We start from the raw sequence: 24,427 nt of genomic DNA, 5'->3' as shown, positions 1-24,427 counted from the left end.
GGATTTGGCCCCGCCTCTGCATGTAGGTCACCTGAGGGCGTCTGTTCCTGTCCAGACTGGATGGGGTTAAGGGAGCAGCTTATTATGGGGCTCTGGCTCATTCAGGCCGTGGCTAGGAAGAGGTACAGAATGTGGGGCAAGCCCGTGGCAGCAGAGGCCAACATGACATTGCAACCACCTGAGGCATGCCATGTGTTCTCCCAGGGAAGTTGTCCCTGAATCGCGGGACCCTTGCAGTGGCGGGCTGCACAGGCTTCCAGGAGGGGAGGTGTGTTTAGTGACTTGTGCTTGCACACAGGCTTGTTGGTGGCCTCAGCAGCAACCTTAGTGTTTCATGCCCATCTCTGGTGTCCACACTGATAGCCACGGCTCGCACCCACCTCTGGAGCTCATTTAGGCAGTGCTCTGAATCCCCTCTCTTTGTGCCCCCTTAAACAATGGTCTCTTGCCGCTTAGGCAGTTTCAGACTTTTTTCCCAGACTCCCTCCCAGCTTGCTGTGGTGAAGTAACCCCCTTCAGGCTGTGTTCATGCAGCCAACCCCAGTCCTCTCCCTGGGATCTGACCTCCGAAGCTGGAGCCTCAGCTCCAAGCCCCCACCCGCCCCAGTAGGTGAGCAGACAAGCCTGGTGGGTGCTGGCCGGCACCGATTCTCTGTGTGGGAGTCTCTCCGCTTTGCCCTCTGCACATCTATTGCTGCACTCTCCTCAGTGGCTCCAAATCTTCCCCCACCACCACCTGTGGTATCCGCCAGTGAAGGGGCTTCCTAGTGTGTGGAAACTTTTCCTCCTTCTCAGCTCTCTCCCAGGGGTGCATGTCCTGTCCCTATTCTTTTGTCTCTTTTTTATTTTTTCTTTTGCCCGACCCATGTAGGTGGGCATTTTCTTGCCTTTTGGGAAGTCTGAGGTCTTCTGCCAGCATTCAGTAGGTGTTCTGTAGGAGTTTCTCCACATGTAGATGTATTTCTGATGTATTTGTGGGGAGGAAGGTGCTCTCCATGTCTTACTCCTCCTCCATCTTGAAGGTCTCTCTACATATACTTTTCTTATGAAAAAGAAGATGGAAAAATTGATATATCTTTACAGTTACAGGTATACTTGTTTATTCATCTCTCCTAGTTGAATGTATAAGGAGCTTATCTGTATTGTTCACTGTTGAATCCTCAGTGTCTGAATTATTATTTAGCATATTGTAAATGCATATTTTATTTGGGTTGAATGAATGAATATTTATAGATATGTTGGCAGTTAAAAAGGAAAAACTGAAAGTGCCTTACATCTATTACATTCTAAACTTATACATCTGTCCCATTGGTGGTATTTCCTATGGTTCTTAAGGCTGGAGTCACAATTGGCTGTTCAGCAGCTCCTAGAAATTTTACAAATTTTGGCAAAACTCTTGTTTTTTTGACTATGTCAGTTAGTTCATTGAACCATCAGTAAGGTAGGACAGCTCAGCAAATATCTCTAAATACTTCTCAACAGTCATGATGCAAAAGTAGGAAGAATTTGCTTAATAGCATCTAAAGGGGGAATAGCATATTATTATAATAAAGATTTGAAAGTGTCCAGATTAGACTATATAAATAACCATGTGCTAAAGATGGCAAATCAATAACTATCAATACAAGTAGAATTAACGAAGTGTTTATTTTGCCATTCTTGATAATGAAATCATTGGAAGCAAACCATTACCTGCAATGTTTCTGAGAGCCTGTACAGCTTTTTCACTGATGTGTGAATGGAGAGATGACAAGACAGCAATTAATGATGTTATAGTACCTTCATCTACCACAGTCTATTCTGGTTTCCCAAAATTTATATTAGCAAGTACACCTAAGCAGATTAAAATTCAATGATACTACAATCAGAGAAAGGTACACATTTTTTAATCAAACCAGCTCAGATTACGTTGTCTATGGAAGGCTTTTTTCCCACACAAAGAATTTTCCAGCAACTTGGGTAGCTTGGAATTGACTTTCCAAATTATTGCTGTTTGTGTCTTTCCCAGTGTCATCAACAGAACAATTTACAAAGACCTAGTTGCTATAAATTACCTGTAGTAGAGAAGTAGCAGCATCAGGAAAAGAACTTACCTTTCTTCTTTTCAGCATCTGGTCATTTTTCTTAGCTTTTCTCTGTTTCATTATAACTTCTATACAGTACTGTCTCATTTCTGTTCTGTGTTTCCCTTTGTTTTCCAAACTGTTAAGGTGGGCAGTTAGCTAATTAGCATTCTTATTGGTGTACATGTTATTAGACAATAGGAGAAAACTAGAAGATAATTGTGGATCTGGCTCAGATTTTATGTGTAGCAGCATTGCGTTTACAGGCTTCAAGTTAATACACCCTGGATAACTGAAAAATTATACTTTTAAATTCTAAACTATAAAGGTGTTCAGAGATTGTTTTTATGATATATAGAAAATTAATAAAAGCCTCTATCCTTTTATGGTGGGAAAACACATACATCTCTAGTTAAAGAGGAGCTCGTTTAAAGAAAAATAATATCTTCAAAGAGGGGAAAAGTAATTTGGACAGTATTCTGTATTCAAGTCTATGGTAGAATGATTGTAGAATTATTTTATTTTTAAATGGTAAATTAGAGGTTTAGGGAGAAGGGCTTTAGATTCACCTAGAATTATATCCATTATTTCCTGTTCTTTCTACCATGCTTGTCCTTTTTCAAAATAATAGTAATAATGATGGTTAGTATTTATTATAAAATGATCATTATTAATGAGAGAAAATCGCATTTCCATTCTTCTTATAACTTTAACATTGAAATACACATAAAGACAAATTCATATAAACAAACTGTGGATGTTGTTTTCCCTGGCTTATAAGCAAAGTAAAACTTAAAATGAGTAGGCAAGGTATAATTAAGATTTAAGTTACTAAATGGCAGCCTAAACCTCTCAGAGAGGTTTTCCTGGTTATAAAAAGAGCTTGGTTTCTAAATTGAAGCTAAAACGTAATCAATGTTAACAAAATTAGCCCCCCATCCCTGGTATTTTGGAAATAACCCATCCCTTTCTTTATTTCCTAGTGGTGTTTCACTGGATTGTCCTTATATTTGAATTTGAGGAAATGTCAGCAAGTTTCTTGCTCCATTTGGTCTGCAGCTTCTATATGCAAGCTTTTGGGAAGGTGCAAAATCTACTTTTTAAAGGCAATTTAATCTTACTATTTTACAATTCTTGTTCACAACTACTATATTTTGGGCCTTAAAACTATCCTTGCTGGGAAACAAGAACATATTTTATGAACTGATGATTTTCACTTCATGGGGGAAATCATTCTAACGATTTTTGAATGCTAGCTATAAAATCTAGATTTTTTAAAAATAGAAAATATCAAATATTTTTTAACTTTTTCTTGTTGAGCAGGATCATCCTTATTAGCATGCATTATCTGTCTTTTCTGGTGTCTCTCTTCTTTCATACATGTCGCTTGTCATTGTCTTCTACCCACTTCTAGTTTGTTTTGTCTAATCTAGCACTTACCAGGAAAAAGGATAAAAACTTTTAAGAGTTGTGTGTTAATAAAGGCTAATAAGCTTGAATAAGAGGCTTTGTAATAATATGAAGGGCTCTTTTGTATTAATAATAATAATAGTAATAATAATGATAGTTGCCATTTATTAAGCAATATTATGTTTCAGATTCATCCCCATCCCCAATAGGATACCACTCTGTGTTTGATTTATTCTTTTTTATGTATGTGTTCTTGTAATTTTTGTGTATACATTTATTTTAAAATTTGTATAACTTGTATTGCACCATATTTATTCAGTGCTTACCATGCAACTAATATTTAAGACACTAGAGATACAGCAGTAAGCAAAACAAAATTATAATAATTATAGCAATCTAGATGAAAATATATATCTCATTCTGTTTCTTCTTTTCTTACTCAGCACTGTTTTAATATCTTACTCAGCACTGTTTTTAATATCTATCCATGTTTCCATGGCTATACCTAGTCATTTGCTTTGCCTGCTGCCTAATATTCCATACTCTGAATCTACCACATTTGATTTATTCACTCTTTCAGTGATATACACTTAGTTTGCTTCTAATACTCCAACATCACAAACAACTCTGCAATGAACATCCTCGTGCATGCATCCCTACTATGTGAATGAGGGCTGCTATCTTGCCCAACCACCCCCCAATTCTTGTCACTATTCAGCTTTCTAATTTTTGCCAATTTGATTACTATAAAGTGATATCTCATTATTTTGATTTATATTTTTCAAATTGCTAATGCGTTTGAGCATCTTTTCATATTCTTTTAGTTTTGGTGAGTTTTCTTTTATGAAATACCTGTTTATATTTGCCAGTTATTCTATTAGAGTTCCTCACCATTTTTACTGACTTATAGGAGTTCCTTTAATAGATTATGGTTTCTAATAGTTATCACACATGTTTGATTAATAAATGATGAAAATGACCAAGCCTTTCACTCTTGTACCATCCTACCTGATTTTGTTACAAAGCTGTGTCATTAAGGTCACTATCTTGGGGGCTTATTAGAAGCCTTTTTTCTCTTTACTGTTGATTACAGTTACCTGAAATCTGACTTCCCAACAGGTAGACTGTATATTATACTTTTCTTTTTGCCTGTTTTGAAACTCTTAACACACCTTAACAATTTATAATGAAAAACATATTTTAAAATATTTTTGGAACTTGAAAAAACTATACTAATGTTCTACTTGGAAGTATAATAGGATTAGCCAAGAACATTTTGAAAGAGTACTGAGGGGAGCTTCCCTTATCAGATATTAAAATGAATTTTAAAGCTAGATGACTCAAATTAATGTAGTGCTGGAATAAGAATTGACAAGCCAATCAGCAGATAGGATATTTAGCTCAGAAAAAAAACCTAGTGTATCAATTCATCAAGCATCTATTCACTGTTTACCATGAAAACAATATTTATGGCATTAGAGACAGAGCAGTGAGCAAAATGAAATCCCTGCTGTCATGGAGCCTATGTTCTAGTGGCATATATGCAATGAATAAATACACATTTTTCTTTGATATGTAAAATAAATATATATATAGTATATATATATTTTTTCTATATGACTTAGATAATTATGTATGTATGTCACTGAACACAAGTTTGTGTGCCCTATGCACAGTGAGGCCAATCAAACTGAAACGTTGAAGTTTGGAGCAGAGAAATGTTTATTGTAGGGCCATGCAAGGAGAGAGGTGGCTCATGCCCCCCAAACCCTGAACTCCCTGAAGGGTTTCAGCAAAGTATTTTTAAATGCCAGGTGAGGGAGGGGTGTTGCAGGGTATGTGATCAGCTTATGGACAGTTCTCTTGTTGATGGTGAGGTAACAGGGCAGTGTCACAAGGGTTAACATTATCATTCCTTAGGCTGCAGGAGGCCTAGGGACTATGTGCTCGTGGTCAGCAAGTAGTTAACATCTTCCATTTTGTGGTGGTGGTGGGGGGTTACATGTGTAAAACAACTCAGGAAATGTGCATCAGATACTGTTATCTAGGTACTTTAGAAAGGAGCTAAAGCAGAGGATATGGGGGAGGGGCCTGCCTGGGGAAGGCCCCATAGAGTCCTGCTCCATTACATGTATTTAATTTGTGAAAAATTTGTTGGAAAGTACTTCATAAATCATTGGGAGAAAAGCAAAGATTTTTTAACAAATGGAGTTAATGCAGTTAGTTATTTAGAGGAAAAAAAATGATAAACCCTCACTTCTCAAATCAAACTGGGTGGATTAGGTCATTAAATATTTATGATGAAATTATAGAAATCTATAAGAAAATATAGGTGAATTGAAACTGCATGGGAAGAGACTTTAAATTTTTTTAACATTTTATTTTATATTGGAGTATAGTTGATTAAAAATGTGTTAGTTTCAGGTGTACAGCAAAGTGATTCAGTTATACATATACATGTATCTATTCTTTTTCAAATTATTTTCCCATTTAGGTTGTTACATAATATTGAGCAGAGTTCCCTGTGCTATACAGTAGGTCCTTGTTGGTTTTCCATTTTAAATATAGCAGTGTGTACATGTCCATCCCAAACTTCCTAACTATCCCTTCCCTCCACCCTTCCCCCCGGTAACTATAAGTTTGTTCTCTAAGTCTGTGAGTCTGTTTCTGTTTTGTAAATAAGTTCAGTTGCATCATTTATTTTTATATTCAACATATAAGCAATAAAATATGATATTTCTCTTTTTCTGTTTGACTTCACTCAATATGACAATCTCTACTTCCATCCATGTTGTTGCAAATGTCATTATTCCATTTTTTAATGTCTGAGTAATATTTTATTGTATATATGTACCACATCTTCTTTACCCCAGTGTTTATTGCAGCACTGTTTGCAATATCCAAGTCACAGAAGACTTTAAATTTTAAAAGCAGTAAATAAATGGTATTGATGGAGCCCAGTGGGAAGCTGAGCCTCTACACCTACCTGAGAATTAATGAGGCAGAATGAAGTGGTGTGAGTCAGGCTAGTTGACATCATGCTATCCCCCGCTTTGCTTTCCCTTGGTGTCAGTGGGACCCACAGGAATCTAAGTTTCTACCACTACCCAGTATCTGTAAGGAAGAATGAGGTGGCTGGAGCTGAGTCTAGTTTGCATTATGCATACCTCTGCTCCCACAGTGTCAGTGGGGTTCAGTAGGAAACTGAACTTTCACTCCCACCATGTAGCAAGAAAGTGGTGTGAATCACTCTCAATCCCCACTCACACCCCCACTCAGAGGCAACGAGGTGGTGCATGTCAAGAGGGTGTCCTTACTTTTCCCAGGAAGGTATCAACAGGGCCAAGGAGATTGCTGAAATTCCACCTCACCTGTCTGAAACAAGGCAGTGGGAGTCCACATTCTGCTTTTGCTGGAGTGGTGTTGGTGGCACCAGCAGGTAACTGAACATACACACCCACCCATCCCTCATAATACACATCAAACAAGGGGACTGCCTGCTAAAAAGGAAGATTAAATAGGATCTACAGTCTCATAATATAATATCCAAATTATCCAGGATACCATGAAAAATCATTCATCATACAAAGAACCAAGAAATCACCAAATAGAATGAGAAAAGACAATCAACAAATAATGACATTGATATGAATCAAATGTTGTAAATATCTGACAAAGTTTTTAAAGCAGCCATCATAGAAAATGCTCATTAAGCAATTATAAATTCTCATAAAACAAAAGAAAAATAGAAAATCTCAGCAAAAATTAGAAATTATAAAAAGGAACCAAATAGAAATTATAGAACTGAAAAATACAACAATAAAAAAACTTTATTGGATGAAGTCAAGAGTAGAGATGATAGAGGATAGAATCAGTGAACTTGAGGAAAGATCATTAGAATTTTTTCAGTCTGAACAACAGAGGGAAACATAGACTAAATAATAAATGGAGCCTCAGAGACTTAGGAAAGTAACAAAATACTTAACATTTCTATCTTCAGAGTCCCAGAACTAGAAGAGGAGATTAGGGCTCAAAACTTATTCCAAAGAAATAATGTAACCAAGACATAGAAACAATGTAAGTAGCCATTGATTGATGAATGGATACATAAAATGCCACATATGTATTTTTAAAATCACACAACAAAATATTATTCAGCAATAAACGAAGGAAATCCTGTCATTTGTGGCAACATGGATGAACCTTGAGGGCATTATACTAAGCAAAATAAGTCAGACAGAGAAAGACAAATAGTGTATGATCTCACTTATATGCAGAACCTAAAAAAGTCAAATTCATAGAAACATAGTAGATTTGTGGTTGTCAGGGGGTGAGGGAAATGAGATATTGGTCAAAGGTTACACACTTTCAGTTATAAGATGAATAAGTTCTGGATATCTAATATACAGCATGGTGAATATAGCTAACAATATTGTATTGTAGACTTGAAATTTGCTAAGAGAGTAGATCTTAAATGTTCTCACCACATATATAATTATTGTGGTAATCATTTAAATATGCATGTATATCAAATCATCACAATGTATACCTTAAACTTATACAATGTTATTTGTCATTTATACCTAAATAAAGCTAGGAAGACAGAAGCTAAGAAGAAATAATAGCTGAAAACCTCCCAAATCTGTCAAAAGATATAAACCTACAGTTACAAGAAGCTAAATAAGCTTCAAATTGGATAAACTAAAAACTTATACACCAAGAAATATCAAAACTAAACTTCTGAAAACTCTTTACAAGGAAAAAATCTTGAAAAGAGTGAGAGAAAAATGACACTTTATCCATAGGGGCAAAGCAATTTCTAATGATATTTCTCACCAGAAAACATAGGCACCAGGACAAAGTGGCACAGCACTTTTCAAGTACAGAAAGAAAAGAACTGCCAACTGCAAATCCCATACCTGGCAAACATATCATTCTTGAATGAAGAAGAATTTTCAAAAAGGAACAGTAAGAATTTGTTGCTAGCAATCCTACCCTTAAAAACGACTAAACGGGGCTTCCCTGGTGGCGCAGTAGTTGAGAGTCTGCCTGCCGATGCAGGGGACACGGGTTCATTCCCCAGTCCAGGAAGATCCCACATGCCATGGAGCGGCTAGGCCCGTGAGCCATGGCCGCTGAGCCTGTGCGTCTGGAGCCTGTGCTCCACAACGGGAGAGGCCACAACAGTGAGAGGCCCGTGTACCGCAAAAACAAAACAAAACAAAACAAAACAAAAAACAAAAACAGAAACGACTAAAGGAAGTTCTCTAAGCAAAAAGGAAATGATTAAAAAAAAAAGGAAATCATAATAAAAGAAGGCTTTGAATTTCAGAAAGGAAAGACAACAGAATGGGTAAACATAGAGCTAAATATAATAGGCTATGGTCATGAGTTACTTAAATCATATTTGGAGACTGAAGCAAAAATCATAGCACCATTTGGTGTGATGCTCAAAATACATGGAAGAAATACTCAAGACAAATATATTTCAAAAATGGGGAGTCTAAAAGGACATAGCAGGTAGTAAAGTTTTTATCTTCACTTGAAGTGGTAAAATGTTGATGAGAGTAGACTGTAATAAGTTTATATATATATATATATATATATATATATATATATATATATATATATATATATATAGTAATACCTAGAGCAACCACTAAAGATACTATTCAAAGTGATATACTCTAAAACACTACAAATAAATCAAGATGGAATCTCCCTAAATGTCCACTAAACGTCCAAATAACCCACAGGAAGGAAAGAAAATTGAGGAAGAAGGACCCAAGGAAACAAACAGAAAATTGATAGTAAAATGACAAGACTTAAGTCTTAACATATCAGTAATTATCTTAAAAATATGTGAGCTAAATGCATAATTTAAAAGGCAGCTGGATTAACAGAAAATGATACAACAATATGCTGCCAACAAGAAATTCACTTCATATACAAAAACATAGGTAGGTTGAAAGTAAAAGGGTTGGAGGAAGATATGCCATGAAAACATTAATCAAAAAATAGCAGAAATGGCTATTTTAATTTCAGATAAAGTAGACTTTGGAGCAAAGAAAATTAAACAAAGAGAGACATTACATAATAATAAAAGTATCAACACACCAGGAAGGCATAAAGATCTAAAATATATAAAGATCTCTCAAAAACCCAGTAGTTAAAAAAAATCTAATTAGAAAATGGGCAAAACACATGAACAAACATTTCACTGAAGAGGGTATACAGATGTCAAAGAAGCCCTGAAAAAATGTTCAACATCATTAGTTTTTCCAACTCTGGTTCTTGCCAGTGTATGTTACCTAATCCTTGCTGCTCCTTGGGGGTGTAATCTCTTTCCTTCCTTATCAGTCTCAGCATGATTTTAACCCTAATTATTAGCCTGGCAGCCAGTAGAAATGACGGCGGGTAGCTCTTGAGGGGGCACCTGTCACCTTGCAATGGAGAGGTTTTTACAACATATTGCATGAAGGAAGTAATATCACTTTTTAGAGGTTAGGTTTAGTGAGATATAATTTACATACAGAAGAATTCACCCTTCGAGGTATACAGTTCTATGAGTTTTCACAAATGCATAGCCTTGTAACTACTACCAAAATGAAAATATAGAAAAGTTCCACCATCTTAAAAAATTCTCTCATTTGCCTTTGGACTCAACTCTTTACTACCATCCTAGCTTCTAGCAGCCACTAATCTGTTTTTTCTCCATATAATTTTGCATTTTGATAAAGTCATATAAAGGAAATCGTATAGTATTCAGCCTTAGACTTTGACTTTTTTTCACTTTCCAAAATCCACTTGAAATTTATCCATGCCATAGAGTGTAACAGTAGTTCTTTTGATGGCTGAGTAGTATTCCATTGTATGGATGTACTACATTTTGTTTATCCATTCACCACTTGAAGGATATATGGGTTATTTCTAGATTTTGTTGATTATGTATAAAGTTACTATAAAAAATCAGTGTACAGATTTTTATGTGAAAATAGTTTATATTTCTCTCTTATATTTACATACTTAGGAGTGTGATTGCTGGGTCATAGGGTAAGTGTATGTTTACTTTGCAAGAAACTGCTGTTGTTTCCTAGCATTTGGCACTCCACTAGTAATGTATGAGACTTCCAGTTATTCCACATTCCTACCAGCATTTGAACTTGTTGGTTTGTTTGATTTAGTCATTCTAATAGGTATTTAATGGTATCTCAGTGTGATTTACCTTTTCCATATTAACATTGTAACCTTTATTGAGACCTTACTGTGTATCAGACACAACTTCAATATTTTACACATATCTTATGTAATCCTTTGTGAAATAAAAAATATACCAGACAATTAAGGAAATGATTTTTTATTCAGGCTTTTGCAATAGGGATAACATTTATTAATGAGGACTATCTCAAAGAAAAGGAAGGGGGCCCTCGGTTTTAAAAAAAACAGTTAAGCAAGGGAGTCATAGCCATTGAAGAGGATGAAGAGGGCCTTATTTTGGATATGTTAAGAGCAGAGAGGTCCTTTCCTGGTTAGGTTATCCCTTTCTCACAACATAAAAGGATTTTTCCTCTGGTAACAGGGCTCAGATAAAGTATAACATTGTCACCTCTCACATGACTTGTATGAAGTGTATGCTGTTACCATCTCCATCTTAAGGATAAGGAAAGTGAAGCTTAGGGAAGTTAAGTAACTTTTCAAAGATTACTCAGTTAATGAATGGCCAAGAATCTGTGTTAGACAGAAATGCTTTTCTACAAAAGAGGCTATATTTATATCCCCTGAACGTTATACAGTGCCTGGAATATAAGAGGAGCCCAATAAATGTTAGTTCAATGAATACATGAATGTCAGGCAGTACTGATGTACTGCTAACAGTCAGTTTTAAATATATACCAGGAGATATCAGACCTCCTTCTTAGGCATGTTGACTGGTTTTTGGTATTCCTTTATAGCAAAAAGTACCCAAAGTTATAAGGAAAAAAATAGTTCTAATATGTGACAAAGGGCTCTGTGTTCATGACAGATGTTGGTCTGTAGGTTTTTTTTCTTCTTTTAATATCTTTGACTTTGGTGTGATGATAATGCAAGCCTGACAGAATAAGTTGGGAAATATACCCTTCTCTTCAATTTCATGAGAGTTTGTATAGATTTGATAATATTTATTCCTTAATTGTTTGGTAGAATTTACCACTGAAGCCATCTGGGCTTGTGGTTTTAATTTGCAGTTCCCAACAGACTAATGATTTTGAGCATTTTTTCATGTCTTATTTATTGTCCTTATATCTTCTTTGGTAAAGTGTCTGTTCAAAACTTTTTTCCTGTTTTGTATTAGGTTGTTTTCATATTATTGAGTTTTTAAAAGTGCTTTATATATTGTGGATACGAGTTGTGTAGAAAAGTATTAACATAGCAGACCTCAGACTGATAACCTTAAAAAAAAAGCCTACTTGTAAATTTGTCCATTTGCGAGCATCTGGGAACTTGGATTTTGGGAGGGTTCCCATCATCCCCTTATAAGAATGGCTCATAGTGTCTAAACTGTTTACAGAAATAATGCTGAACATCTGTTTTCCTTCTGGAAGTCTGGAATTATGGTACATGCTAGGCAGAGAATGCCTATGTGACCAGCTCCTCTCCACCCCTACCCCACAAAAAATCAAAATGGGCACCAAGTCTTAAATGAGCTTGCCTGGTAGACAACATTTCACATGTCTTTTCGCAGCTTGTTGCTGAATAATTAAATGTTACTTCACCGAGAGAAAACTTTTGGAAGCTTGCACCTGGTTTCCTCTAGACTTTGCCTCACATGCCTTTTTCTTGGCTGATTTTTCTGTTTATTATTTCATTGAGATAAGTAAAAACTGTGAGTACAACTACATGCTGAATACTTTGAGTCCTCCTCATGAATCATTGGATCTCTGGGTGTTTGGGGGGACCACTGACACATAAGTTCTTTGTCAAATATTTTCTTCCAGTCTTTGGCTTATCTTATTTAATTTTACAAACAGTGTCTTTCAAAGAGCAAAATATTTTGGTGGAGTCCAATTTATCAATTTAAAAATTTTATGGTTTATACTTTTGGTGCTGTATTTAAGATATTTTTCCTTTATCCAAGGTCACTAAGAGTTTTTGCCTATGTTTTCTTCCAGAAGTTTTAGACTTTGGGGTTTTATATTTAGGTATGACTCATTTTGAGTTAATTTCTCTATATGGTATGAGGTATGAGTTGAGGTTCATTTTTTGAATGTATATGTCCAATTTTTTCAGCACTTTTTGTTCAAAATAATATTTTCTTCATTGAATTGAGTTTATACTGCTGTGGAAAAACAACTGACCATATATGTATGGGTCTGTTTCTGTACTCTATTTTGTTCCATTATTCTATGTGTCTATCCTTTTAACAATACTGCATTATCTTGATTACTGTAGCTTTATATTAAGTTTTGAAATCAGGTAGTGTGAGTTCTCCAAGTTTCCTAGTCTTTATTTTTTTTTATTATTATTATTATTTTTTTTGCGGTATGCGGGCCTCTCACTGTTGTGGCCTCTCCCATTGTGGAGCACAGGCTCCGGACGCGCAGGCTCAGCGGCCATGGCTCACGGGCCCAGCCACTCCGCGGCATGTGGGATCTTCCCGGACCGGGGCACGAACCCGTGTCCCCTGCATCGGCAAGCGGACTCTCAACCACTGCGCCACCAGGGAAGCCCTATTATTTTTTTATTGTTAGCTTTTTTCCTTTTACATATTCATTTTAGAATGTGCTTGTGGGTTTCTGTAAACCATGCTGCTGGAATTTTGATTGGGATTAATAAACCTACAAATAATTTTGGAGAAAATTCACATCTTAACAATATTGAGGCTTTCAATCCATGAAAATGATATATTTCTCCATTTATTTAGCCCTCCTTTAAGTTCTTTGATCAGTGTTTTGTAATTTTTAGTGTACAGACCTTGTATGTATTGTGTTAGATTTGTAACTAAGTATTTCACGAATTTTGGAGCTATTGTAAATGGTGCTGTTTTGTTTGTATCTGACTTCCCAATGGTTCATTGCTAGTGTGTATAAATATAAAAATATTTTTGGTTTTTATATATTGATCTTATATCCTGTGACCTTAATAAAACTGTTTATTAGTTCTAGTACTGTTTTGGTAGATTATTTGGAATTTTCTAAGCTGAGGATAAAGTTTTATTTCTTCCTTTCCAATCCATATGCCTTTTATTTATGTTTCTTGTCTTACTGGATATGTTAGGATCGCCAGTGTGATGTAGGATAGATGTAGTGAGCATGGGCTGATTCATATGCTTGTTCCCAACTTAGGTACAATTGACAAGCAATAAACTGTATGTTTAAAGTGTGCAGTTTAATATGTTTCGACATGCATACACCTATGGAGCCATCACCACTATTAAGTGTCAAGAAAAGGGCAATGCCTATTGATTCAACTGGTAAAGATACAGTGAGCCACTTTTAGATTCAGTTGATTACTTTATATGTACGGTGAAAAGAGTATCCAAACATGCTAGCTCCCCATGGTCTTTGTCTACACACTAAAAAGTATGATAGCAAAGTGAAAGGGGACAGATGACTGTAATGAGAGTTGTAGGATACCCCATTGCTGAGGAGCCAATTTTAGACTATAACTATCCTGTTTTATAGTCTGTAGCCTTATTCTCAGGGGAGTAGAGCAAAAGCCCCATACCTCACTGGAACAAAGGAGGTGATGAGAAACTCTCATAGCAGCCTTCCAGGGAAGGTAGGGGGGCATCTGAGAGATGACATTGGAGAAGTTCCTCTAAGGCTTTCCATCTTCTTGTGTTCCAAGAGGGTCACAAGGTATTTTCAAAGACACAGAATAACTGTTCAAGCCTTTACTTGCATGGCTTATGTGGACATATGGAAGTTTGATGCTATGACAGAGCTGTTACCGTATTTTATATATATATATATATATATATATATATATACACACACACACACACACATATATATACATACACATATGAAAATATAATCACTATCAAGATAATGAGTATATCACTCCATAAATTTCCTTATGCCCATTTTATAATCCTTGCCTTACACCCCACCCTGTGCACAACCCCCCTCATCACCACCACACACAGTCCTTAAGCAACCACTCATCTGATTATGGTTACTGTAGGTTAGTTTGCACTTTCTAAAGTTTTATATAAACAAAATCACCATTTGTAACTTTTGGAGTCTGACTTCTTTCACATTGCCTAATACATTTTAAATTCATCCATGTCATAGATTGTAACAGTAGTTCATTCTTTTATTTTTATTGCTGAGCAGTATTCTATTATATGGATATGTTACAATTTGTGTATCCATTCATCTATTGATGGGCATTCGGCAGTTTCCAGTTTTTGACTGTTATAAATAAAACATTTGTGAATCTTAATACACAGGTCTTTATATGAACATTTCTTTTCTTTCCCTTGGATATACCCCTAGAAGTGGAGTGGTTGGATCATACTGTAATTGTATGTTTAAGTTTTAAAGAAATTGTCAAACTGTTTTCCAAAGTGGTTGTACCATTTTATATTTCCACCAATAGTGTAAAAGAGTTATTCTGCATCCTCACCAACATTTGGTATGGTCAATCTTTTTTAATTTTAGCCAGTGTAATATGCTGTGGTATCTCATTGTGGTTTTAATTTGCATTTCCCCAATGACTAGTGATGCTGAGCATGTTTTCACATGGTGCTATGAACTGAATGTTTGTGTTCCCCCCAAATTAATGTGTTGAAGGGCTAATCGTCAATGTAATGGTGTATGGGACTTTTGAGACATAATTAGTTCATGACAATGGAGGTTTTATAATGGTATTATTGCCTTTATAAGAAGAGACATGAGAAAGCACCCTTGTGCTTGCACTCTCGCACTTTCTCTCCACTCCTTTCCCTTTCCCTTTCCCTTTCTCTTTCTCTCTGTCTCTCTCTCTTGGCCATGTGAAGACACAATGAGAAGGAAGCTGTCTACAAGCTAAGAAGCAGGCCTTTACCAGATACAAGATCTTCTGGTGCCTTGATCTTGGGCTTTCCAGCCTCTAGAACTGTGAGAAATAAATTTATGTTGTATAAACTACCCAATCTACAGTATTCAGTTATAGCAGCCTGATCTAAGAAATTGGTACCAAGAAGCAGGATGCTACTATAAAAAATGCCTAAAAGTATGGAAGCTACTTTGGAACTAAGTAATTGGTAGAGATTGTAAAAGTTTTGAGGTGCATGCTAGAAAAAGACAATATTGCCACGAAGGGAATAATGACAGCAATTCTGGTGAGAGCTCAGAAAGAAAAGAATAGAGAAAGCTTCCATTTTCTTAGAGAATACATGAATAATAATGTAGAGAATGTTGTTAAAAAAAATGTGGTCACTAAAGGCCATTCTGATGAGGTTTCAGATAGAAATGAGGAACATGTTATTGGACAAGGGAGAAAAGGCAGTCCTTGTTATAAAGAGGCAACAAACTTGGCTGAATTTTGTTCATGTTCTAGTGTTTTGTGGAAGTAGAATTTGTGAATGATAAAATTAGATATTTAGCTGAGGAGATTTCTAAACGAAGTGTTGAAGGGGCAGCTTGGTTTTCTCTGACTGCTTATAGTAAACTGTAAGAAGAGAGAAATAAATTGAAGAAGGAATTGTTAAGCAAAATGGAACCAGAACTTAAAGATTTGGAAAATCCTCAGCCTGTCCATATTACCAAAAATTAAAGAAAGCATGTTCTGAAGAGTGGGTGGGGCCAACATATCATCTGTTAAAAAGATTAATATGGGTAAGAACCAGAGACCTAAACAGTCACCCCACTCAGGAACACTGGCATTTTGAAAAGAAAGGGACAGAGACAGGATGAAATGAAGGAAGATTGTCAGATTTCTTAGACTGTACATTACTGGACCATAGAGCTATTCAGCTGTGAACATGCACTGTTCTTCAAGATGAGGGAAGAATGACCCTGAAGGTGATTCAGAGATCAACAGGGCTATTGCTGTGTTTTCAGTGGGCCAGATGACCTCCAACGGAAGCCATGAGAGGGAGACCCCGTCCAGCAGAGCTCTAGGGACATGACCCTTGCCTGGCAGAATCGAGGCATGTGACATGATGTTGGTGGCACCCAGGGATTGACATTGCTGCCCCACTGGGCCTGAAGGGCAGAGCACTGAGCTAAAGAAAAATATTCTCATTCCTTAAGATCTAATGGGATTTGCCCTGTTAGGTTTTAGACTTGCTTAGAATCTGTCACCTGTTCCTTCTTTCCTGTGTCTCTCTTTTGAAATATGAATGTCTACCCAAGCCTGTCCCACCATTGTATTTTGGAAGCACATAGCATGTTTGGTTTCACAGGGTCACAGCTGGAGAGGAATTTTGTCTTAGGATGAATCATGCCTCGAGCCTCATCCATATCTGATTTATATGAGACTTTGATCTTTAGACTTTATAGCTGATGCTGGAACCAGTTAAGACTTTTACCACTGTTGAGATGGAATGAATGTATTTTTCATATGAGAAGTACATGAATTTGGGGGAGCCAAGGGGGGTATGCTATGCATGAGTGATTGTGTTCCCTAAAACTTCATATGTTGAAGCCCTAATTCCCAATATGATAGTATTTGTGGGTGAAAACTTCAGGAAGTAATTAGTTCATGAAGGTGGGAGACATGAGAGATGATCTCTGTCTGTCATCCATGTGAGGATACAGTGAGAAGGCAGCTGTCTACAAGCCAGGAAGCAGGCCCTTTCCAGACACAGGATTTTCTGCCACCTTGATCTTGGACTTTCTATCCTCCAGAACTGTGAGAAATAAATGTTTGTTGTTTAAGCTACCTAGTCCATGATATTTTTGTTATAGTAGCTTGAACTGACTAAGACATGTGCCTACTTGTCGTCTTTAACTCTTCTTTGCTGAAGAGTCTATTCAACTCTTTTGACCATTAGAAAAAAAATTAAGCTATTTGTTTTCTAACTGTTGAGTGTTGCAAGTTCTTTATGTATTTTGGATGAAGTCCTTTATCAGATAGATGCTTTGCAAGTATTTTCTCCAGGCTTGTTGCCTATTTTTTGAAGAGCAGAAGTTTTAAATTTTGATGAAGTACAATCAATTTTTTTTATGGATTGTGCTTTTTGTGTTGTATCTGACAAGGACTCCCTCCTTTATCAAACTGGCTCCTTTGAGCCTTCTTGACTAGGGTTCATCTTTAGCCTGTCAAGCCCAACTTTAGAAAGATTCTTGCTGTATTAGTTTGCTAGGGCTGACTTAACAGCATCACATACTGCCTGACTTAAACAAGAGAAATTAATTTTCTCACAGTCTTGGAGCCTAGAAGTTTGAGATTAAGATGTTGGTAGGGTTGGTTTCTTCTGAGGTCCTTCTCTTTGGCTTATAGATGACCATATTCTCCCTGTGTCTTCACATGGCCTTCCTTCTGTATCCTAATATTCTCTTATTATAAAGACATCCGTCATATTGAGTTAAGGCATACCCTAATGATCTCATTCTATCTTAATTACCTCTTTAAAGACCCTATCTCCAAAAATAGTCACATTGTGAGGTAGTAGGATTTGGAACTTCAACATATGAGTATTGTGTGGACACAATTCAGCTTGTAAGACATGCTAAGCCAGTTTATGGAGCCTACTTCACCCTTTATACCTAATCATGTTCTTCTTTCTCCAGACCCTTGATACCTAACCAAATTTCTCTTAGTAATTCTCTCACTCTGCCTGTTGGTTATAAATCTTCAGCTGCCCTCTTATATTCATAGTTGAGTCCAATCACTATTATTGCAGTAGTCTTTCCCCTATTACAATAGTCCTGAATAAAGTCATTAACAAGTGTCAGAATAATTTCTCTTTATCCATTCTGATGCCATAACTAGGATAGGATAGAATTCATCACTGGATCCCTGGACCTCTCACCCAGAACCCTAAGTGTACACTTTTGAAGCCTTTGTCTTCACTCCTGACTGAATGGGGATCCATTGGTGTGTTTGACTGCTGATCCAGTGCTCCAGATGACAGTCCACTGAAGCACATTAAGGACATATTTTGATCCTTAGGATTCTGTATATACTCCTGAGGCTGGGTTAAAGTCCTGGACTTCTTTGTTTGAAATGTGCCATTGGTGTATAATAGGGGAAATTCCAATCCAGATCTCACTTAGTTGAACTTTAATCTTTGTATTTAGAATACTTCTTCTTTATAGAGATCTCATTTGTATTTTCTTTCCTTGTTGCTGTTACTTTGGCACCTCCATTCTCCATGGGAAAAGCTCACTTTTCTGATTCTGCTCATCTGAAGATGCCTGCTTCTTCTTCTGTTTTGAGGGAGAATCATCTTCAATAGACATCTTTGCTCTTTTCAAATGGGGTTTTATTCCTTGGTACCTGAGCAAGAAATCCCTGGCTCCTTTGTGAGGACTCTTTTTTCTTTTTTTTTTTTTTTTGTGGACTCTTTTTCTTGTTTTTTTCAGAGACATTCTTTTGGCTCCTTAAGGGAAATTTCATAGAAGAAACCGTTGGGTTTCAAGACAGGATTGCATGTGAAAATGATTTTTTTTGTACCTGCCTTCTTTCTCTACTTGATCAGGCTCCTCCCATTGATAACTTTTAGTCTACTGTGAACCCCCTCCTCAGTTCCAGCTGACTATATGCTTAAGAATAATTTGGAATTTCAGTGGCCTCTTCAGGAAAATTTAGATCTTCCCAAACTGGCTGATTTAGGATCTCTGCCTTTCCATTACCTCTGATTCTCATTCCTCCTTTTACCATCTTTGATCTTCCCTTCAGGTCCCTTGTATTTTTGATATGTTCTTCTTCAAAACCTGTACCTCCCCATCCCTCACTCCTAAGCTTTAGGCTCCCTACCCCATCATGTGTTCTCAAGGGACTCAGGGACCCCAAAAGCAACCACCTGAAGGTTAAAGTCTATTTTTAAATAAACTGGATATTTTATCCACTCATATGAGCTTAGGAGAAACCCAGACAGACACCTGGTATCTCTTAGTCCCTCACCCAAAATTTAGCCTACAGCTTCCATAAGATTATATTCAGGCCAAAATAAAATCTTAATCGGCTCCTCCACATATACTGGTGGAAAGCTTTAACCTTCATATTGAGCAGGTAACCTTAACTTCTTCTAGCTGCCAAAAACACAATTTGGAGAAAAATAGAAAATGGGGAAAAGATGAGAGCCAACGCTTTTATATAAACCAGTGAGTTTATATTATTGTGTTTATACCTGACTCATGGCTAAAATTTTAGAAGGAAAGCTGTGAGACCTCTATATGTGTCTATGTCTTTATGTATGTGTCTATGTATGCATGTATGTCATGTATATGTGATACTTTCCTACCTCTAAACTGTATGACCACATTAATTTGTAATTTTTTAAGGAAGCTTTATTTTAATTGGCTTACAGATAAATAAGTGCTCATATAAAGTAAGTATTCCAAAAAATCACAAAAATTAAAAAAATCTGAATGTCTAATAATTCAAATATGAAAAAGGTATCTTTATAAAAACTAACCCAAATGTTTTAAAAATTCAATTTCATATAATTAGCATAAATCTATAACAAATAAGACAGTATAATATTGTTGGTTTTACAAAAACAGCTAAGTCTTTAAAGTTTCCAGTGTTACATACAATATGAACATATATATATATATATATATATAAAACATCTTTATTGGAGTAAAATTGCTTTACAATGGTGTATTAGTTTCTCTTTTATAAGAAAGTGAATCAGTTATACATATACATATGTTCCCATATCTCTTCCCTCTTGCATCTCCCTCCCTCCCACCCTCCCTATCCCATCCCTCTAGGTGGTCACAAAGCACCCAGCTGATCTCCCTATGCTATACGGCTGCTTCCCACTAGCTATCTATTTTAAGTTTGGTAGTATATATATGTCCAAACCACTCTCTCACCTTCTCCCAGCTTACCCTTCCCCCTCTCCATATCCTCAACTCCATTCTCTAGTAGTTCAGTGTCTATTCCCACCTTGCCCATAGGTTCTTCATGACCTTTTTTTTTCTTAGATTCCATATATATGTGTTAGCATACGGTATTTGTTTTTTTCTTTCTAACTTCACTCTGTATGACAGACTCTAGGTCCATCCACCTCACTACAAATAACTGCATTTCGTTTCTTTTTATGGCTGAGCAATATTCCATTGTATATATGGGCCACATCTTTGTCAATTTATCTGTTGATGGATACTTAGGTTGCTTCCATGTCCTGGCTATTGTAAATAGAGCTGCAATGAATATTTTGGTACATGACAATTTTTGAATTATGATTTTCTCAGGGTATATGCCCAGTAGTGGGAATGCTGGATCATATGGTAGTTCTATTTATAGTTTTTTAAGGAACCTCTATACAGTTCTCCATAGTGGCTGTATCAATATACATTCCCACCAACAGTGCAAGAGGGTTCCCTTTTCTCCACAACCTCTCCAGCATTTATTGTTTGTACATTTTTTGATGATGGCTATTCTGACCGGTGTGAGATGATATCTCATTGTAGTTTTGATTTGCATTTCTCTAATGATTAATGATGTTGAGCATTTTTTCATCTGTTTGTTGGCAATCTGTATATCTTCTTTGGAGGAATGTCTATTTAGGTCTTCTGCCCATTTTTGGATTGAGTTGTTTGTTTGATTTTGACCTTCATGAGCTGCTTGTAAATTTTGGAGATGAATCCATTGTAAGTTGCTTCATTTGCAAATATTTTCTCCAATTCTGAGGGTTTTCTTTTCTTCTTGTTTATGGTTTCCTTCGCTGTGCAAAAGCTTTGAAGCTTCATTAGGTCCCATTTGTTTATTTTTGTTTTTATTTCCATTTCTCTAGGCGGTGGGTCAAAAAGGATCTTGCTGTGATTTATATCATAGAGTGTTCTGCCTATCTTTTCCCCTATGAGTTTGAGAGTGGCTGGTCTTGCCTTTAGGTCTTTAATCCATTTGAGTTTATTTTTGTGTATGGTGTTAATGAGTGATCTAATTTCATACTTTTACATGTACCTGTCCAGTTTTCCCAGCACCACTTATTGAAGAGGCTGTCTTTTCTCCACTGTATATTCTTGCCTCCTTTATCAAAGATAAGGTGAACATATGTGCGTGGGTTTATCTCTGGGCTTTCTCTCTTGTTCCATTGATCTATACATCTGTTTTTGTGCCATTACCATACTGTCTTGATTACTGTAGCTTTGTAGTATAGTCTGAAGTCAGGGAGCCTGAATCCTCCGGCTCCATTTTTCGTTCTCAAGATTGCTTTGACTATTCGGGGTCTTCTGTGTTTCCATACAAATTGTGAAATTTTTTGTTCTAGTTCTGTGAAAAATGCCAGTGGTAGTTTGATAGGGATTGCACTGAATCTGTAGATTGCTTTGGGCAGTAGAGTCATCATTTTCACAATGTTGACTCTTCCAATCCAAGAACATGGTATATCTCTCCATCTATTTGTATCATCTTTAATTTCTTTCCTCAGTGTCTTACACTTTTCTGCATACAAGTCTTTTGTCTCCTTGGGTACATTTATTCATAGATAGTTTATTCTTTTTGCTGTAGTGGTAAATGGGAGTGTTTTCTTAATTTCATTTTCAGATTTTTCATCATTAGTGTATAGGAATGCCAGAGATTTCTGTGCATTAATTTTGTATTCTGCTACTTTACCAAATTCATTGACTAGCTCAAGTAGTTTTCTGGTAGCATGTTTAGGATTCTCTATGTATACTATCATGTCATGTGCAAACAGTTACAGATTTACTTCTTATTTTCCGGTTTGGATTCCTTTTATTTCCTTTTCTTCTCTGATTGCTTTGGCTAAAACTTCCAAAACTATGTTGAATAAGAGTGGTGAGAGTGGGCAACCTTGTCTTTTTCCTGATCTCAGTGGAAATGCTTTCAGTTTTTCACCATTGAGGATGATGTTGGCTGTGGGTTTGTCATATATGGCCTTTATTATGTTGAGGAAAGCTCCCTCTATGCCTACTTTCTGCAGGGTTTTTATCATAAATGGGTGTTGAATTTTGTCGAAAAATTTCTCTGCATCTATTGAGATGATCATATGGTTTTTCTCCTTCAGTTTGTTAATATGGTGTATCACAATGATTGATTTCCGTATGTTGAAGCATCCTTGCATTCCTGGGATAAACCCCACTTGATAATGGTGTATGATCCTTTTAATGTGCTGTTGGATTCTGTTTGCTAGTATTTTGTTAAGGATTATTGCATCTAGGTTCATCAGTGATATTGGCCTGTAGTTTTCTGTCTTTGTGGCAGCTTTGTCTGGTTTTGGGATTAGGATGTTTGTGGCCTCATAGAATGAATTTGGGAGTGTTCCTCTCTCTGCTATATTTTGGATGAGTTTGAGAAGGATAGGTGTTAGCTCTTCTCTAAGTGTTTGATAGAATTCTCCAGTGAAGCCTTATGGTCCTGGGCTTTTGTTTCTTGGAAGATTTTTAATCACAATTTCAATTTCAGTGCTTGTGATTTTGTTGTTCATATTCTCTATTTCTTCCTGGTTCAGTCTTGGCAGGTTCTGCATTTCTAAGAATTTGTCCATTTCTTCCAGGTTGTCCATTTTATTGGCATAGAGTTGCTTGTACTAATCTCCCATGATCTTTTGTATTTCTGCACTGTCAGTTGTTACTTTTCCTTTTTCATTTCTAATTCTATTGATTTGAGTCTTCTCCCTTTTCTTCTTGATGTGTCTGGCTAATGCTTTATCAATTTTGTTTATCTTCTCAAAGAACCGGCTTTTAGTTTTATTGATCTTTGCTATCATTTCCTTCAGTTCTTTTTAATTTGTTTCTAATCTGATCTTTATGATATCTTTCCTTCTGTTAACTTTGGGGTTTTTTTTGTTGTTGTTCTTCTTTCTCTAATTGCTTTAGGTGCAAGGTTAGGTTTTTTATTTGAGATGTTTCCTGTTTCTTAAGGTAGGATTGTATTGCTACAAAATTCCCTCTTAGAACTGCTTTTGCTGCATCCCATAGGTTTTGGGTCGACTTGTTTTCATTGTCATTTGTTTCTAAGAATGTTTTTTATTTCCTCTTTGATTTCTTCAGTGATCTCTTGGTAATCAAGTAGTGTATTGTATAGCCTCCATGTGTATGTATTTTTTACAGATCTTTTCCTGTAATTCATATCTAGCCTCATAGCATTGTTTCGGAAAAGATACTTGATCTTATTTCAATTTTCTTAAATTTGCCAAGGCTTGATTTTTGACCCAAGATATAATCTATCCTGGAGAATCTTCCATGAGCATGTGAGAAAAAAGTGTATTCTGTTGTTTTTGGATGGAATGCCTATAAATATCAATTAAGTTCATCTTGTTTAATGTATCATTAAAGCTTGTGTTTCCTTTTTTATTTTCATTTTGGATGGTCTGTCCATTGGTGAAAGTGAGGTGTTAAAGTCTCCTACTAGGATTGTGTTACTGTTGATTTCCCCTTTTATGGCTGTTCGCATTTGCCTTATGTATTGAGGTGCTCCTATGTTGGGTGCATAAATATTTACAATTGTTATATCTTCTTCGATCAATCCCTTGATCATTATGTAGTGTCCTTCTTTGTCTCTTGTAATAGTGTTTATTTTGAAGTCTATTATGTCTGATATGAGAATTGCTACTCCAGCTTTCTTTTGATTTCCATTTGCATGGAATATCTTTTTCCATCCCGTCACTTTCCGTCTGTATGTGTCCCTATGTCTGAAGTGGGTCTCTTGTAGATAGGGTATATATGGGTCATGTTTTTGTATCCATTCAGCCAGTCTATATCTTTTGGTGGGAGCATTTAATCCATTTACTTTTAAGGTAATTATCAATATGTATGTTCCTATTCCCATTTTCTTAATTGTTTTGGATTTGTTATTGTAGGCCTGTTCCTTCTCTTGTGTTTCCTGCATAGAGAAGTTCCTTTAGC

At 36.3% G+C, this 24,427-nt stretch overlaps 1 protein-coding gene and 1 pseudogene across 1 annotated transcript in view; one reads left to right on the top strand and one right to left on the bottom strand.

The window, feature by feature from the left end:
- The window catches only part of ZC3H12B (zinc finger CCCH-type containing 12B), a 661,885-nt gene that overhangs the window by 123,486 nt on the left and 513,972 nt on the right, over window positions 1–24,427 (top strand). The window lies entirely within an intron of this gene.
- LOC137216665 (importin subunit alpha-1 pseudogene) lies at window positions 1,293–2,249 on the bottom strand (annotated as a pseudogene).

Source organism: Pseudorca crassidens, chromosome X, assembly GCF_039906515.1.
Source record: "Pseudorca crassidens isolate mPseCra1 chromosome X, mPseCra1.hap1, whole genome shotgun sequence".
NCBI classification, from domain to species: domain Eukaryota; kingdom Metazoa; phylum Chordata; class Mammalia; order Artiodactyla; family Delphinidae; genus Pseudorca; species Pseudorca crassidens.
This window is presented reverse-complemented; position numbering and strand designations above follow the sequence as displayed.